Source organism: Caretta caretta, chromosome 9 (assembly GCF_965140235.1).
Source record: "Caretta caretta isolate rCarCar2 chromosome 9, rCarCar1.hap1, whole genome shotgun sequence".
NCBI lineage: Eukaryota > Metazoa > Chordata > Testudines > Cheloniidae > Caretta > Caretta caretta.
Window position 1 is genome coordinate 29,530,169 of NC_134214.1, and position 17,327 is coordinate 29,547,495.

Below are 17,327 nucleotides of genomic sequence, written 5' to 3' on the forward strand. Positions count from 1 at the left end.
GATACTCTCCCCATTCACCTTTGGTGATTGTCTTTCACAGTTCGATTCTGCCATTTCACAAGCCTGTTGGCTCTAGTGTTATGTGCCCTGGAAAATTGTTGTCTGGCACCTGTTAATATATTTCCTCACTTATCTGATTGACGAATTCCCTGCCTTGATCATTGATTTGTATGGAGACACATGAATGTCTGATGAATTCAAACAGAACCCTTCAACACTTTCAGCTAGTTTATCCTGTAGGGGTTTATCTTCAGTGCGTTTTGAGAAGTAATCTTCAGCTGTTACCAAATATTTGTATGTGTCAGGGTCAGCAGTGAGAAAACAAATATCACCATTAATTTGTGCTGTATAGTGTTCATACCCTGATGACCCCTTAGTGGCACTCTTATTAATTTACTTGTACTTGATCACACCCTCTAGATCACTTAGATTTTACACACTACCTCAGATTAGCATATAGCCAAATCCTGCAGTACTTACTCAGGCAAAACTCCAAGTGTATCTAGTACTGAATTCAGCAGCATCCATGGAATAGAGTTCATAGAAGCTGCAAGGGGAATTCAGCATCACAGCAAGCAAAGCAGATCCTAAGGTGGGGGAGCATTCTCCATGCAGGCTATATAGTGCTTTTGCAACAATCAAACTTCTGTCTCTTCCCACAGACTGCTCAGCCTAACTGTTGCATATGATAGTTGAACACTCTGAAGTGATGTCAGTGGAGCATCTGAACATGTACAGTGGCTCTCTGATGACCCAGTAAAGAGACAGTTTCTTCCATTGCTGACTGACATGGCCTTGGCCATTCCTTGCCATTTGGCTCTGGAATGCAGGTCAGCAGGGAGAAAAGCCAGTGTTTCTTGGGGCAAAGAACCCTACTTGCCCTAACCCATAATGCTTCGGGGGGGAGTGAGTCCCTCTCATCTCCAGCAAGATACGCATATGTTCTTTTCCTTTGGAAAGAGAATGGGGACCCCTCTGTGGCCACGGCATTCCCTCTTGCTGGAGCTGTACAGGTGCTACGGAAGCCTTGAACACTCTGCAGTCCCGGAGGAAGTACAGTCAGATTGACACATGCGCCTGTTTAAGATGGTGGAGCTTTTATTACTTGGGTTCTCTCTTTGTATCTACAACATCTATTCATAGAGTGGACTCATGAGTCATTGCTTGTGAGAAGTTCCTTGACTCAGTATCATACCAATATGTGATTTCCCCAAAACATAGTTCCCTTGGCATACTGGTTACTCCTAATTGTCCAGCCCAAGGTATGGCCTTAGGTTCCCGCCAGGACTTCACAAAGAGCTGTGCTTCTCTCGGTCACCCCAATCTGGCCCTGCTTCTCCATTGGAAGGGCTACCTGAACAGCATGTGAGCCTAAAACAAGCCAGCTCCTGTCCAGTTTATAGCAAAATAATAGGGGACTAATTTAGATAACGACAAACTCTCCCCAGACCCAAACTTCAGTGCAGACTAACCAAAAATCCACCTGTTTACAAACATTTTCATGAAAAATAAAAATGTTGTCTCTTCAAACCAGCTGCCACTTCAGTGCAGATGCAAATTAGTGACTATTCTGTTCCATTCTCCCTTTCCCCCTATAGATGGCACCAAATATTTCTCACTGGCAGCCCTTCAGTAACAGGTTCTAAACACCTCACATAAAAGAGCTTTTAATGTCAGTTGAAACCACTGGCTGTCCTACTTTATCATTATAGAAACAGTTTTGATTTTATTGAGAGTGGAAGGGTACAGGAGTGGGAGTTGACGCTGCATAATGAATGGTGAAACAGCTTTCTGGTGTGATCACAGCCATGAAAATATCAGGGTCTTTTGCTTATTTGTTTTTTGCTTGGAGTGTTATTTCTATTTGGTGCTCATAGAAAAGAAGGACTTATAGCAGTGGTGGGCAACTTGTGGCCCATCAGGATAATCCGCTAGCGGGCCATGCGACAGTGTGTATGTTGACCATCCACCGGCACAGCCACCCGCAGCTCCCAGTGGCCGGGAATGGTGAACTGCGGCCACTGGGAGCTGCGGGCGGCTGTGCCTGCGGAGGGTCAATGTAAATGCTGTCTCATGGCCTGCTAGCGGATTACCCTGATGGGCCGCAGGTTGCTCACCACTGACTTATAGCAGGAACACTAGCTGAAGCCAAACATAGTGTGACAACTGGTGCTCTGCAAGATTTCCCACACTGCCCTGGCAACACTTTTCAGTGCTGATCTGAGTTACCTTGGTTCTTTCAGTCTTGGGCCTTTCTTCATCAGAGATTGCTAGTCAGGAGAAATTCCCTGGTGGCTTTGTGATTTGAAGAAACAGATACTATTCCCAGATTTGCAATTTCAACCCAGCAATATATAATGGGCTTTTTAAAATGTTCACCTGTCTTTTCATTCATTGGTTTAAGTCAGCCACAGATCCTTTTACAAAGAACCAAACTCAAGTTAAACAATATTACTGATGTTAAGAGTGGCACTTAAAACCTATAGACACTGTTTCTTTTCAGTAAATAACAAAAAATCCATACCCAGATCCAGGAAGAACACTTGTTGAAACCTCAACTCAAGATGGAACTTTCAATTCACTTGAAGTCTGCATACCAGATACTCATTCATCTGTTACAACAAATAGTCATATGTGATTGGAAAGGCAGGTATGATCCCTGCCATCACCCAGAGACATTTTTTGATATTCACTAGTTGATATTGCCAATGCATTTGAGCTGGGTCAATGGGAAAACTCATGAACGTACATTTCTGGCATGAGTATTCAACTACCTTTTTTCTGTTATTTGAATGGGCGGGGGAAAAGCCCACTAAGGCATCCTGCTAGTCATGTGGTATCATAGGATGATTGTATGCCCCAAACTGAATGGCCATTACAGGCCAGTTGAGGCTTCCTCAACTAGGCAAGTGAATGGTAAACAAATTGGCTACATTCTAAATTTCACAAGGCCATTGCTGTTGAAAGAAGACACTAGTATTCACACTTATCCTCTGCGAGTAGCAGCTGGGAAGTTAGAAATTTTACATGCAACCCACTCTTTGTATTTATTTTAGAACATTGTTCATAATTGTATTTTAATAAAACTTGATTGTCTTGTGTTCCTCTTTGATACATTATACCTTGTGGGCTAGATCCTCAGTTGATATAAATCTCTTTCGTTATAATTCACAGTCGCTAAAGTGCTGGCTGGCCCTGACATTTTAAATTTAAGTTATGAAAAAGTGTTAAAAAATCTAAATATGTTGTACAGTGTTGCTCATGAACTCTAATTTTACAAGCTCCAAAGCATCTAAGCTTTGAAGTGGGAATAAAAACCTTGATATTGATTTAGTAAACCTCGAAGTCAAATTATATGAATATAAATATGCAGTGCATAGATTTCGTGAATGTTTTCATTCTATGAGATCTTTTCCATGTCAAGCAATCGCATCTAAAAGTTTGGCTCAATCCTGATCCTCTAAAATTCCACCAGCTCTCAGATATTAGCATTTCTATACTTTCTATTTATCACTATACTTAGAATTGTTGCAGTGTGATAGCATTATTTCTAAAGACATAAGTAAGCCTCTTATCCACATGACTGAGGAAGCTAATACAGCGAATCTCTCTGAAATGCACAACCTTAGTATACAGTCAGTGTGTTGCTTTCATTGGGTTTATTCCTTTGAAAGGGTGCCACAACATGTGCAGTCTTGCCATCAATTGGTTCACTACTAGTTTATCCTTTTGACACAATTTTGTTCAACTGGTAAGGCAATCATTATACACTGGCATTTGAGAAGTAGGACTTTATTAATTTAATAGCTTCATTCTCTCATCAGATATTCATTTAATTGGATTTCAGACTAGTATTCATCTAGGATTTGCATAAATGGGAGCATAGGTTTGAACATATCTATACCTTTAGCATATATTTACTTAAGTTGCCCCGCCTCCATCTACTACAGTGTGTATTTTCTCTACTTATGCATAACAGTAATGATTATCTTGCTCTGGGAAACCAGGTCCAGGCTACCAGGAAAGGGTCCTGGTGCTGATGTTACCGAAATATTAAGTTATTGGAATATGAAGTTAGCATATTGTACAGGTTCCTGTCTGAGAGTCTACTAGACCGTTTCATTGTGAGACTTCTGTTTTCATAGATTCATAATTCTGGCAGAACAGTTAAATCTGGGATACATACAATTTACAGAGTAAATGTTTGGAAATAAAACAGTTTTCTTTATGAGTCAAAACCTTGTTTTTATTACCATGTTTGTGTGTGATACTTGTGGGTAGCTAGATGACTCGGGTATTGCAATCATGGATTGCCCTTTTTCTCTAGTTTCAGTTTTTAACCTTTAAAACCTAAATTTAAGGTTATTATACATAGATGTGTGGCCAAAATCCACCTTTAGCTACACACGCACACCCCCACTGGTTTTTGTGACTCTTTAGCATCTGGGATGTCTTCCCATCTCTTTGCCCTTTGCATGTACTCAGCTGTGTTGGGATTTAAGATGAACAGCAACTAGCATAATTTATTTCTCTTTTTGGTGTCTCTTTTAATCAAATCTTTCTCCTTTACATACATGTGTAACACTTATGTATGCATTTATTGTTATGAAAACTGAATAACATTTTAATGAAAAAAAATTAGAAAGGAATTCAATTGCCAAAAAAATTATGAGCCAGGACTGAAATATTCAGCTCAAATAGTTATCCTTAGGACTCACAGAAACACAGACATACACACACATTATATATTAATAAGTGACTAGATACATATTATTTTAAAATTTGTCAACTCATAAATAAATTATCTGGGTGATTTTCAAAATATCAATTTCACCCAGGCTTTTTAAGTCAAATTTCAGCCAAGAGTAAAGTGTCTTGTCAAAATTTTAAACCTATAAAAATAGAGGGTTTTATTTTATTTCATTAATGTTGCATGATTGTCACTGAGGACAGAATTTGGCCCCATATGTTGAGGAAGGATTAGGTCTTCCATGGTTCTGGCTTCAATTAAAGCATCATTATTTAGCTGTACATCATGTTTATGAAGAAAAAACATGAAAGAAAGAGACTATGTTCTGAACATTAGGAAATAGAGGCAAATAGAAAGGTTAAAGAAATCTATTTCATAAAATGGCATACAAGCATGTGGAATATGTTACCAAAGACAAGAGAGGTAACTTAGAACATATGTTTATGAATCAGTATGTTCAAAAGAGAACAAGATGAGTTTCTAGACAAAGAGAGAATAGAGTGTGAGGAATGCAGGAAATTAGAGATGGAAAAAACCCAAAAAGGTCAGTTTTATGAATTGATTAGTAGCTTTTTAACAGAGCAGGGCTGTGAGCAGGTGGAGATCCCACCCTGCTCTGAACAGTATATACATCAGCCAGCATGTAGTCCAAACTTACCTTGTTCCTGAGGTTTTGCTTTATTGGTAGTTGAAACAACAATAGCACAATACAAAATTCCTTTACTGTTCCTAGTGTTTCCCTGTCGAGATATCTATCCCATGTCCTAGGTACCCCTGCCCAGAAGGATGCTCCCATCTCCTTGATATCTTGCAGGAATGACCAACCAACCCCCAGTCAATAAGGAGATTTTACTCAACAAGCTTTATGATGAGCCTAAGAGCTGCTAACAGGGTGGATCAATAGAAGAACCCTGACTTCCTGTTCCATTCCCCACCAAGCCAATACTAAGACATTGTTTTTTGTGTTTCCCTGTCCCTGTACAATCCATCCAGGACACCATTTCAAAGACTCTTATCATTGCCAGAGGCTCCACTTTCCTGCTGCCAAAGGCATTTCCTTTCTGTGCCACAAGCAAGTCTCACGATTTTGAGTGCTCCTAGACTAGAAAAGGGACTTAAAGTGTTCAGAGGCCATCCCCAAGACAATTGGCCAGGGTAAAGATCATAAACCCCCATGACAGGGGGATTACAGCCAAAGGATACGACTGGAAAACCTCCATCAACAATAATGACCTGAAAAAATGTTGCCACTCAAAGGAGATCACTTCTGACCAAACCCTCCACATTAATGTCAGGCTCCCTGCTAGCTGCCTGGGCTTAGTACACATCTGGGAGTTCTGGAGCTCATGGCCCTCTCCAGATACACAGAATTTTTCTTCATGCCCCTGTTAATGGCAAGCAAAAACAGGTGCAGGGAGAGGCTCAGTGTTCCTCTATGTTCTGTGTCCTTTAGGTCCTTCTTTGGAGTTTCTACATCCTTTAATTTTTCTCCACAATATTCCTTCTGACTCACTATCCATTGTAGAATACATATGTGGCCATTGTGGTGTTTCTGGCAATTCCACTTCCAGATACTACTCTGTTTGGTGTGCACCTTTGATCACTTTGGCCTATTTAATACCTTATTATGTGAACTACATTTACTAAAAATTATCACATTTATATAAACCAGACTTTTCTTAAAAAGAAAAGGAGTACTTGTGGCACCTTAGAGACTAACAAATTTATCTGAGCATAAGCTTTCGTGAGCTACATCCGATGAAGTGAGCTGTAGCTCATGAAAGCTCATGCTCAAATAAATTTGCTAGTCTCCAAGGTGCCACAAGTACTCTTTTTTTTTTGCGGATACAGACTAACACGGCTGCTACTCTGAGACTTTTCTTTGTCATTCCAAATGTTGTCCATAAATCAGAAACTGCCATTTTGCTTTCTAAACATGGAAATCTGCTTAAAGCAAATTCATGAAAATTTATGATTTTCCCTCACTCTGGAAATTTGATCATTTGCTTTGTAAAAGGAGTTTTATTCATCAGAGGCACAAATAGCAACATTTCATCCTGGATCAAAAATACTGAAGAAAATACCAATTTTCACATATGACCACTCATAATTCATAGAAGTATACTTACATACATCAGGCAACTTCTGAGTAAGTATGCACTGTCCTTTATTCAGCTGGTGATGCAACACTGCCTATTAATGTGTAACTCTGAAGTACCACTCTCAGAGCATTACTGAGTACTGAGAATCCTGCAGGGTTGACACTGTTGTTCTGCCCACTCCCACCCCAGGCTTGGCCTCTTTTTTCACTCAGGCTAATCCCTGCAGAAGAGCTTCTACACAGATGGGTGAAAAGGAGCATGCCATAAAGTCACACTCCCCATTCCACGATCCCTTTGCTAGCTCATTGCTTTTTGCTCTCCTGTATTTACCTGTGCAGAGGGAAGCAGTAAACCCCAGAATTATGTCCCTGCTATTGCAGCTGTTTAACTGTTCACTAGTGTTGTTGTTCAGTGGGAAACATACTTGATACATTTACCTACATTTGCTGCATTCCTTTAATTGTGTATTGTACCCTATGTATTAACAGTGCCTGTATACCTCTGTTTTGCTTTAGGAACTGTAAGATGGTATATGAGTGTGACTTTTCTTTCAGTGCTATTTCCTGTGTTGTTAAGTGACAGCAGATGGTCTCCCTGAAGTGATATGAGACCTGGCCATGGTCCTACTTGCAGGGGTCACAGCAGTCAGCTGTTCCCTGCATCAGAACGGTTTCTATCTGGGGAATTTATGGAAGATCAGGAATTAGATTTTCCAAAAGCAGTCATATCATCTTCCCATCCCAACCGCTGCCAGAATCCACTAGCTATACAGGACCACCAGCTATACAGTATCACTGGCTATGCAGAACCACCACTCTGTCTGCTCCAGACAACCATGATGAGGGGACTCAGGGCTATTTAATGCCTTCTCACCCCCAGCACACTACTTTCATTACATTATGTTATTAAGAGTGTATGGTTTCCATCCTGGGGAGTTATTTTACTTTGTGCACATGTCCATTGTGGGTCACTTATGCACTAATTGCTCTCTATTTTCTGTGAGGTGTTACTGCAGAGGTATGAATATAAGGTTTTTATTTTATGTCTCTCTGCAATGCACTCTTTTTTCTCCAAGTTTCTCATTAAATATTTTCTACATTACCAGTCCTTAAAAACCCTATGATATTTAAGCCACTGCTTTTACATAGTACACACATTCATTCCCTGGATTGTGTCCATTCTTTTATAAAATACAGCACTAAACATAGAAGTCCCTCGCTGAATTTGGTTTCTAGCATCCTCATCATAGGCACTGTGTTCACACAAGCTGCTTTCATCTACAATTGCCTTCCAGATAATCCTGGTTTTACAGGTTCATCTCGGCTTCCTCAAGTTTATATATTCCAGTTTGCATGGCACTGCTACACCATATTCACCACGTAAGGAATATTTCATTGATCGTAATGAGGTAATATAATAATGTAACACCTGATTTATCTAGGAACCTGAAATGCATTATCAGGATGCTAAAGGTCCTCCCTTTAATTGATCAGATGAACTTGAGGATACTGTCATCAGGCCTTATAAGAGTTTGGGTTCATGCTCCTGGAGTCACTATGCAGGGTCTCAAAGGAAAGCTGTTGTCCCATTGATTATGATAGGATTAACTACATATGTATGTGTTCCATTGTGTTAGTTCTAAGAAACATTTGGAACTGGTAATATACATCTGCAGACACTTACCCAGTAGCCAACCTTTCTAGATCTTCTCAGTTTCAAAGAGATTTTTCCAGACCTGATTGTTTGAGTTACAGGGTCATGACAATACTCAGTGATGAGATACTACAGTGACAGAAGTGACAGGCACATGACAGAAGTAAATTAGAGAACTAGATTAGTCAGAAGGCCCTAAATAGTGGGTGGCTGCATCTGTGATTGTGCATCCCATCAATGCTGCTATCATGTTCATAGAATAGGTAGATTTCTGGACCTGTAAATAGTCTGATTTTCTGGTTTTGTGCCTCAGGGTGTGTGTGTGTGTGCATATGAAAAAGAGAGAGTGAGTGAGTGATACAGAATGATAGGTGTCACAAAACTTTCCCATGATTTGTTGTTGGTGCTGGCATTTCCTTGTAAATGTAATATACTGACTAGCTCTCCAGAAAGAAGAATTAAGATAGTGATCAATACATATCAGTACTGCTGATCAGTTAGAGAGACAGCTAGCTAACTGGCTAATATAATTGATGTCTTCAACTGTTCTCTGGAAGGATCTTGTGACAACACTCGCGAGGCAATAGTGATTTTGACTATGCTTCTCGATGGGGTAGATAAAAAATTAACTCAATACCTTTTCAAATGTTTTCTTCTTTGTAGATTGATCATGAAACTTCAAATTAAAGCTATTTTGTTTAGAAGTGATTGGTCAGATAAGTTGCCTGGTAATTGGCTCTGATCTCTGACTGAATTGAACCCACACACACATCTACCCCAATAACACTAAAATCCCTCATTATGTTCTGGCAGTCTTTAATTCCTGCTGATCAGCTCAGCAGAGACTATAGGGATAGATGAAGTCTTTCTACCCCTCTCTATCTTGTACCAGCTTCACAGCTTTATTCATATTTAAACCTTATTGTTCTCCACCGTTCTTCACCAAGTCTATCCAAACAATCCTGAGTCTTCCTCTATTTCTACTTCATTGCAATCCGGTATGTATCGCTATGAATGGTATCCTTGATGGCTCCATTCTTGACATGTGTCCAAACCACCACAGTTGTCTTTCTTAAATCTTCTGTAACATCATTATTTCTTGTGCTATTTTCTTATCACTTCATTTTTTTTTATTTTCTGCATTCTTGAAACTCTTAGGATTCCCATCAGCCGGTTAATTTCTGCAGTCAATATCTTTCATTCACTGGCTTTTTCTCATACTCCAGTATTCTGACCCATACAGCAGTATTGGTGTGACAGTTGTCCCATATACATTGATTTTTGTTTTTATTGAAAATATCTTTAGCGTTTCAGATCTTGCAGCATTTTCTATATGCAGCAGTGGCTAGTCCAATTCTTCTTTTTTATTTATCTTCCCTATTCCCATCCTTTGATAGTAGTCCTCCAAGGAAAACACATTTTTCTGCTTGTTCTGGTTCTTTATATGCAACTTTGATCTTTATCTCTTCCTTTTCTCTTCAAATTGCCATATTTTTGTCTTCTCTGTGATAATCTTCCATCTGAATTTTCTCCTTTCCCAGTCTACCTTGTCAGTTATTTTCTGCAAAACCTCCTTGGTCAATGCTATGAGGTCAATATTGTCTGCAAATCTAATGTATTCACTGTCCTAGTCTAAGAGTTGAGTTCAATAGGTTAACCAAAGAGATAAAACATAAAGAAAAGAGACAGAAACAACTGGATAAATGAAGAATGTAAAAAAGCTGAAGAATATGTGAAGAGTAATGTGACATGGGATTGTATTGCAAGATAAAAGAATGAAGTGTAAACAAGCAAAGAATAAGCAATGGGGCGAATATTGTGAAGAGCTGTACAATGTGCAGAACACAGGAGATGAAATGGTCCTGAAAAAGCTTCCGAGTACAAATCAAGGAGAGCAGATGCCAGAACTCTTAAAAGAAAAAATAGAGATCTCAATAGAAAGTTTGAAAAAGGGAAAGGCACTGGGGAGAGACAACATAACTGCAGAGCTGCTGCATGAAGGCAAGGGACACTTGGTAAAGGCGATGTACAAGCTATTCAATAACATTTACAAACAAAAGCAAGTACTGAATAAAAAAAAACAATCTATGAAAGAGGAGATGAGAGAGAGTGGAATCAGCTTATTGAGTGTGTCAGGAAAAGCATTCATGAAGATGGAGGAGAATGAAGAGGTCTGTGGAAGTGGCACTTGCAGAGGAACAGGCTGGATTTAGACAGGACACAGTACAATAAATCAGGTATTTGTGATAAGACAGATATCAGAGAAGTATATTCAACACAACCAAACCTGCTACAATAATTTTATAGGCTTCAAACAGGCTTTTGATAGCATCGGACAGAAAGAGTTATGGGAAATTTTGAGAATGTGTGACATCCCCAAGAAACTGATCAAGCTGATACAAAACATCTATAGCAAGTCAATGAATGTGGTAAGAAGTTGATGGGATGGTTCTGGATGCTCCCAGGGGTGAGACAAGGATACATGCTATTGCCAGATTTGTTCAACTTGGTACTGCAAGCAGTAATGGCTGTACATGAAGAGGTGAAATGGAAGGGGTCATGTTACGTTCTGGCAATAATAATGCCGAATCAACTTGTGCTTGCAGATTAAAGCCGCGTTTTTTCATGAATACCTTTACACGCCTCTTTGAAATTTGCTTTCTGAAGACATTTGTGCCAATAAAACTCAATAGCTTGATTATTCACATAATGTAAATGCAGATGGGGAGTGAGCATTGTTGAAGTAAATTCATCTAAAAAATGTGAACACATACTTGTGAGAAATATTGTTCAATATCCACATGACTCTTCCCCATCTGTTCCACAGTCCATGGAACACAGTGTCTACTTCCATCTGTGGATGGGCAAAAGTTCAGATAAAAAATGAAGAGAATGAACCTTTTCTGGTTCAAAAAATATGGTGAATTTGTTTTGTTTGTTTTAATGTTATATTTATTTTGGTTTTGGTTATTTTTGTGTATATGTTTAGTTTCAGTTGGGTCTGGAAGCAGACATACTCCATGAAATGCTGTTTTTGTAATATTTCTGTCCAAGCTCAAGCCATGAGGTTGATTGAAACTTGAGAGAAAGTGTTTGCCTGATACTTCAAGTAATATTTCCACCCAAGTTTACTCTGCAGCTCTTCATTTCCGGAAAGGCAGATCAGTGGTTGTTCTTGGAGATGGGTTGTTAAAAATTTCTTTCTAACTTGTGGCTTGACTAATTAATTAGTCTGCAAGACCAAACAAAGCAGTTATTTCTTCAACAACATACACAGGACTAAAAAAAAAAGAGAGACAGAGAGATCACCGTTTGTCAAACCATTTGCTTAAGACTTCAGCAACAGGTAGTGCAGTAAAAATCACCAAATTTCCCCAAAACACCATTGTTACTCTGTGTTTGTATGTTTTGGAGTGGACAGAGAAACTATGTAAATCTTGAGTAGCTTGTTTGACTTGTGTGCAATTACTCTTGATTTACTTTAGTACTTCTAAAACAACAAAGAGTCCCGTGGCACCTTAAAGACGAACAGATTTATTTGGGCATCAGCTTTCAGTACTACTGAGATCAAAAGTTGGCCCACTGTCTCACTACACTATTTCTTTCCAACAATACCAATTAACAATATTGACATCTTATTGATTTCTCCATTAGCTATATAGAGAAATACAACTGTAGCTCTTCTGAAAGGTTTCAGTTTGCAAACACAGACAGTATTCATCATCTGACAGCGCATTTCTAACCACACGTGACAGATGTTTGTCACTTCTCTTAATGCACCACTGGAAGCAGCTCAGATATTACAGTGATGAGGGTGGTTTAAGAACTTCTAAACAATAACATAAAATATATTTGTATCAGACATATTCATTAGATACCTACAGAACTTGTTTTGTACGTATCTCTAGCAAAGTTAATGCACCTTTTTTTATTTTAGCAACCAAATCCAAGGACCAAACTTGCTGTCTGAAACTTGCAGCTGACCTCTCAAGGGCATATATTTGTAAATGTGTGTGTTTTAGTAAATCATCAGTCTCCGAGTCATCGGCATCCACAAAGTCTGATTTTTCTTACTCTAGGGGGAATAAAACACTGTAAATGTATTTTGTTCCATATTCTCAGCAGGACAAAAATTCCAATCTCCAGCCCCAGTCAGCTTCCACTGAACAAGAAGGAATAGAAAATACAGATATAGGGGAGGCAGAGGAAGAAGGGTGGGCTTGTTCTCTTGTAAAAATTTGTCACTGAAGGACTGATCCTAAATCACCAAGGCATGAAACAAAGTCTGGGATGAAAGTAGCAGTTAAGAAACGTACAAGGTTAATAGATAAATAAAGACACCCTCCCAAATCTCTTCCTGACAACACGACAGTTGTGTATTTCATTTTTCGATGCATTCTATTCCAAGACATTTCTGTAGTTTCCCAGAAATTAGAGATAAGGCCAAGCTATACAGGTCAGATCTGAATGCAAACTTCTATGAAATCTGGGGATATTTGTACTTCCTTCAGCCCATCAGAGAGAGAGGTCAGCTGCAAGTTTCAGATTCTGAACCAATTTCTAAACCAAAGTTTGAGGGTGCTTGAATCTGGAGTTTTAGTTCATGCCCATTTCTACTAGAAATCCAGCATCAGTATTGAAAATAAAACATGTGGCATTGACATACACGTAGTGACAGTGAAGTGAGGTGGAGGTATGTAGCACCACCATTATGCTGAGGCCTATAGGCAGAGCTGTACTAGAAGTAGGTGACGCCATAGTTCTGTATATACTCCACAATCCAGCAAAGCAAGAATTACACCCCACAGAAAAGGCTGGAAAATGGGTCAAAATCTCTGATATGAGGCCACAGCAGAAAAGTCACTCATCTTGATCAGGCAGTACTAATGCCAAGGCTAATATTTCCTCATTGATATGAATAAAAACTTCTTATTTTGTACTCTCAGAATCAGTCAGCTCTCTCCAAAAGAGGCACCCATAAGTTGTTTAGGGCCATTTTACCCATCATGATGATTCTTGACACATAATTTGTGTTCCCCACACAGTGCACATAAGTTGAGTGGAAATGTGGGAACTCTGGACACTATGACTATGGAGCCTTACTTTCTTCAGAAAGTATATATATATATATATATATATATATATATATATATATATATGTAGTGATACACCTGCTGCTGAATGGTAGCATTGCTGGACTTGCACTATTAGAGAAAAGGGTAGGAAGAGAAGAATTCCTCTGGATTTGCATCACTCATTATTTTACCACAGTTCCATGTTAGAGGCACTGAGCATGAGCACTGTTACAAAAATGACTATTCCATCCACGTGTTACACATGATCACTCAAAAGCTTAACCAGGATAGGAAAACTCCAGTTTTCTTAGATGAGATTTTCCAGAAGAAGGCTATGTATTCCAGAAATCATCCTAACACGTAGTCTATAAACCAAAAAGTAGCAGAAATGGCTGACCTTTATTTACAGCCATACTCTAACTTACAGTAAATTGGCTTCCAAAGGTTTTTTCAGCATACTGATCCCATGATGCTTCATACCAAGCATCCTTTTCTAGCATTTGCTATGGTTTGATTACAAAGAAAGACCTGCTCTAAGAAACACAAGAAGAGGGAAAGCATATATGTTACCACCGATATATAGATCAGATGACAAACAATTACATATCTTTCTCCTGTTGGGTTAATACTGAGCCTAAAAAAAGGGGTTTCTTATTTCTTTCAGAGCTTATCAGTCTATCATTGCTACCCCACATTACAAAGCAGAAGCACCAGTATTTACATACACTTCAGATAATGGCTATGGTGCAAATGGTATACTTCCCCCTCATGCACGTACACTGAGAACATTTGAAATCATCTGCAATGTCTGGTTAGTGCTTGGATCACCTCAAAGCCTATTTCAGAGTCACCTTCTTTGTTGAAAACCATAATGGTCATATAACAAAAGAGATTTTGGGTTTATTCATTTGAACTTTGATTGTGACATTTCTTTGCACATGAAAGGCAGGTTCTGATCATGTTAATGGTGATGTGTAAAGGCTGAACCTACTTCAACCACTTGACAAAGTCTTGTGACTCCTTCACCCAAGCCCATCACATGCTTAGAGAGTACTAAAAATTGAATATGTCATTACCTTGCAATTCCCTTGTTGCGTCACTGGCTATTGTTCTCCATTTAACCTAATAGCCCATAAAAGAGCACCTCTATCTGACTCTGATTTTCCTTCTGATTGCCACCAAGAAAGTCTGTTCTGTAAAAGCAGTGTCAGGCCAACTCATCCAACTGAAAAATAAATGGGAGATAATGAGAGACAACTCATAATCCAGCCAGGATCAGTCTTATATCATATTATCTGCTTTCCTGATGGACAAATGGATGGTAGGAACAGATAAAAGTAATGGCTTTATGTTAGCTGTACTGTCAGATTCTTATTTAAGAGAGAGACATTTTCTCCTGACTTCCTCAAAATCACAAAAGGAGGAGTATAGTCAATTTTTTATAGATGAAGTTGATGCACTGATACTTAGAACAGACTTCTGTTTCCCTCTCTAGTCATTCTCCCATAAAGACAGGAGCCCGTGTATCAGTTTCATGATAGTTTATTTCTAAAGAAATGTAACTGAGTGTTAAATGAGTTTTACTGCGTCTTAACTGGGTTGTTTGTAGCTGGCTGGTCCCAGGATCTTAGAGGGACAAGGTAGGTGAAATAATATATTTTATTGCACCACTGTCTGTTTTTGAAAGAGACAAGCTCCATATAAGCTCAAAAGCTTGTCTCTTCCATCAACAGAAGTTGGTCCAATAAAAGATATTACCTCTCCTCATCTCTTAATGGGGTCACACTCTGGGCTTGATCCTCACTTAAAAATGGATCACATCAGTGTAAGAGAGTGGAGAGTCAGGCCCTCTGGGTGAAATCCTGGCTCCGTTGAAGTCAATGAGAGTTTTGTCCCTGATTACAAAGGGGTCAGGATTTCACCCTCTGAATGTAAGATAACATAAGTGACATGTTGAGGGTGCTGGAAGAAAGTATAAGTTCCACCAGCTCCATGCAATCACCTCTGCATTTAACTCCTAAAATCACTATGTCACCAACAGTGTGCGTCCCCATGCAATATTACTTGGGAATCTGGTGCTTTCCAGTTGCATAGAGCTGTGGACTGTTTGGAAAAACTGATACTTCTCCCACCAATGATATACTACAGTAATTACAGCACTGATTTGGGGGCCATGGCCTCCTCTTAACTATAGGAGTCCCTAGATTAATTGGATCAAACAATGATGCCCACATAGTTTGTGCAGTAAACAGTGGCAACTATAATTGATCAAGGGTGTGGTGATACTTGAATGCTTTGAGCTGTGTGTAACTTGCTTGTCACTAACTTACTCTGAATATTAAAACAGTGGGGAACATCCTACTTCCACTCCATGCAGATACACATAAATAGAAGAATGTTCTCATCAACAAAAGCAAATCAACTCAAAACCTCATCCTTCTCCATTTCTCAGTCAGGAAACAACCAACTTTCATTTTCTTGTCACCACCCTCCATTTGTCTTCTTTCCCCATGTTTGTATGCTGTACTTTGTGAATAATTTTGATCCTTAATATTATTCCAGTCTATGCCGATATAGTTTAGATAAACTCCCAATCAGGTGAGTTTATCCTATTATAGGTTTCAGAGGAACAGCCGTGTTAGTCTGTATTCGCAAAAAGAAAAGGAAAAGGAGTACTTGTGGCACCTTAGAGACTAACCAATTTATTTGAGCATGAGCTTTCGTGAGCTGAGCTGTAGCTCACGAAAGCTCATGCTCAAATAAATTGGTTAGTCTCTAAGGTGCCACAAGTACTCCTTTTCCTTTTCTTTTTATCCTATTATAGTGTCACCTTTTGGTGGTATCTCCAAACATGCGCAAGTTCTGTTTTCGTACATCTGTACTTAAAAACCTGAAGTGGGTGTCTTCCAACCTGAGATCTTTCCTTTGGAGTTTTGCTGAATTAATTTCAAGTGCAGTCATTATAGTGTAGAAGGAGAGCACATCTCTCTAATCAATATCAAGATTGAACTGTTTTACTCAGCAGTCTGTCTTTGCATTTGGGCAGAAAAATGTGGACATACACCTCCTACACAATACCTACGCATGCCATGCTGGGGTGCTGACAGATGGACATTCTGTATTTACCAACTCCCCCCATGGTTTCTTTGCTGTTGGATGTGACATTCTTCAGATGTCTGTTTTATGAATGTCAAAGACCACATGGCTATTATGCAACGAGTGGAATTGTTAAAACCAAGTCTTGGCCTCACTCCCTACTTTAGTCTTTTTTTTCCCCAAGTCCTATTATCAAAACCAGAGTAGATCCTCCCAAAAATGAACATTCACTGACAAGGTGGCATCTTTTAATTTCAACAATACATAAGGCAAGCAGTTTACTTTTTGTTCTGTTCCATATTTAATATAATCACCTGATCTAGTTTCTAGCATTACTGCCACAAACATCTAACTGAACAGTATACGGTTTTCCTTGATTTATCAAAATAATGAGTTAGTTTTATTGTAAGTGATTAAATGTGTTTTACTTTTTAAAGCACAAGAACTCAAAAGAAAAGCATTGTTACAATCTGAAAATAACTAGAAAGATAAGTTCATTAACTTCCCTACACTTGTGCATCATAAAAACCTTGTTAAAAATTACTCCCTAGCCTGTTGTATTAGCTTCTTTATGAGGTAATTTCTCCATACAGTAATAAGATTTTTCTTTTACTCTCCAGTGCATATTAAACCCACTAATCTTCTTTTATA

The 17,327-nt window shown here is 38.9% G+C and overlaps 1 long non-coding RNA gene across 2 annotated transcripts in view; it reads right to left on the bottom strand.

Annotated features, from left to right (window-relative positions):
• LOC125643071 (uncharacterized) overlaps window positions 1-17,327 on the bottom strand; it is an 87,149-nt gene that overhangs the window by 15,905 nt on the left and 53,917 nt on the right. The window contains exons 2-3 of one of the 2 annotated variants that reach the window (XR_007358573.2): window positions 14,657-14,805; window positions 2,525-2,612 (exon numbers count right to left, since the gene is read on the bottom strand). This is a non-coding gene — a long non-coding RNA (uncharacterized LOC125643071). The remainder of the gene's footprint in view (window positions 1-2,524; window positions 2,613-14,656; window positions 14,806-17,327) is intronic. The other variant, XR_007358572.2, reaches the window with a different exon arrangement.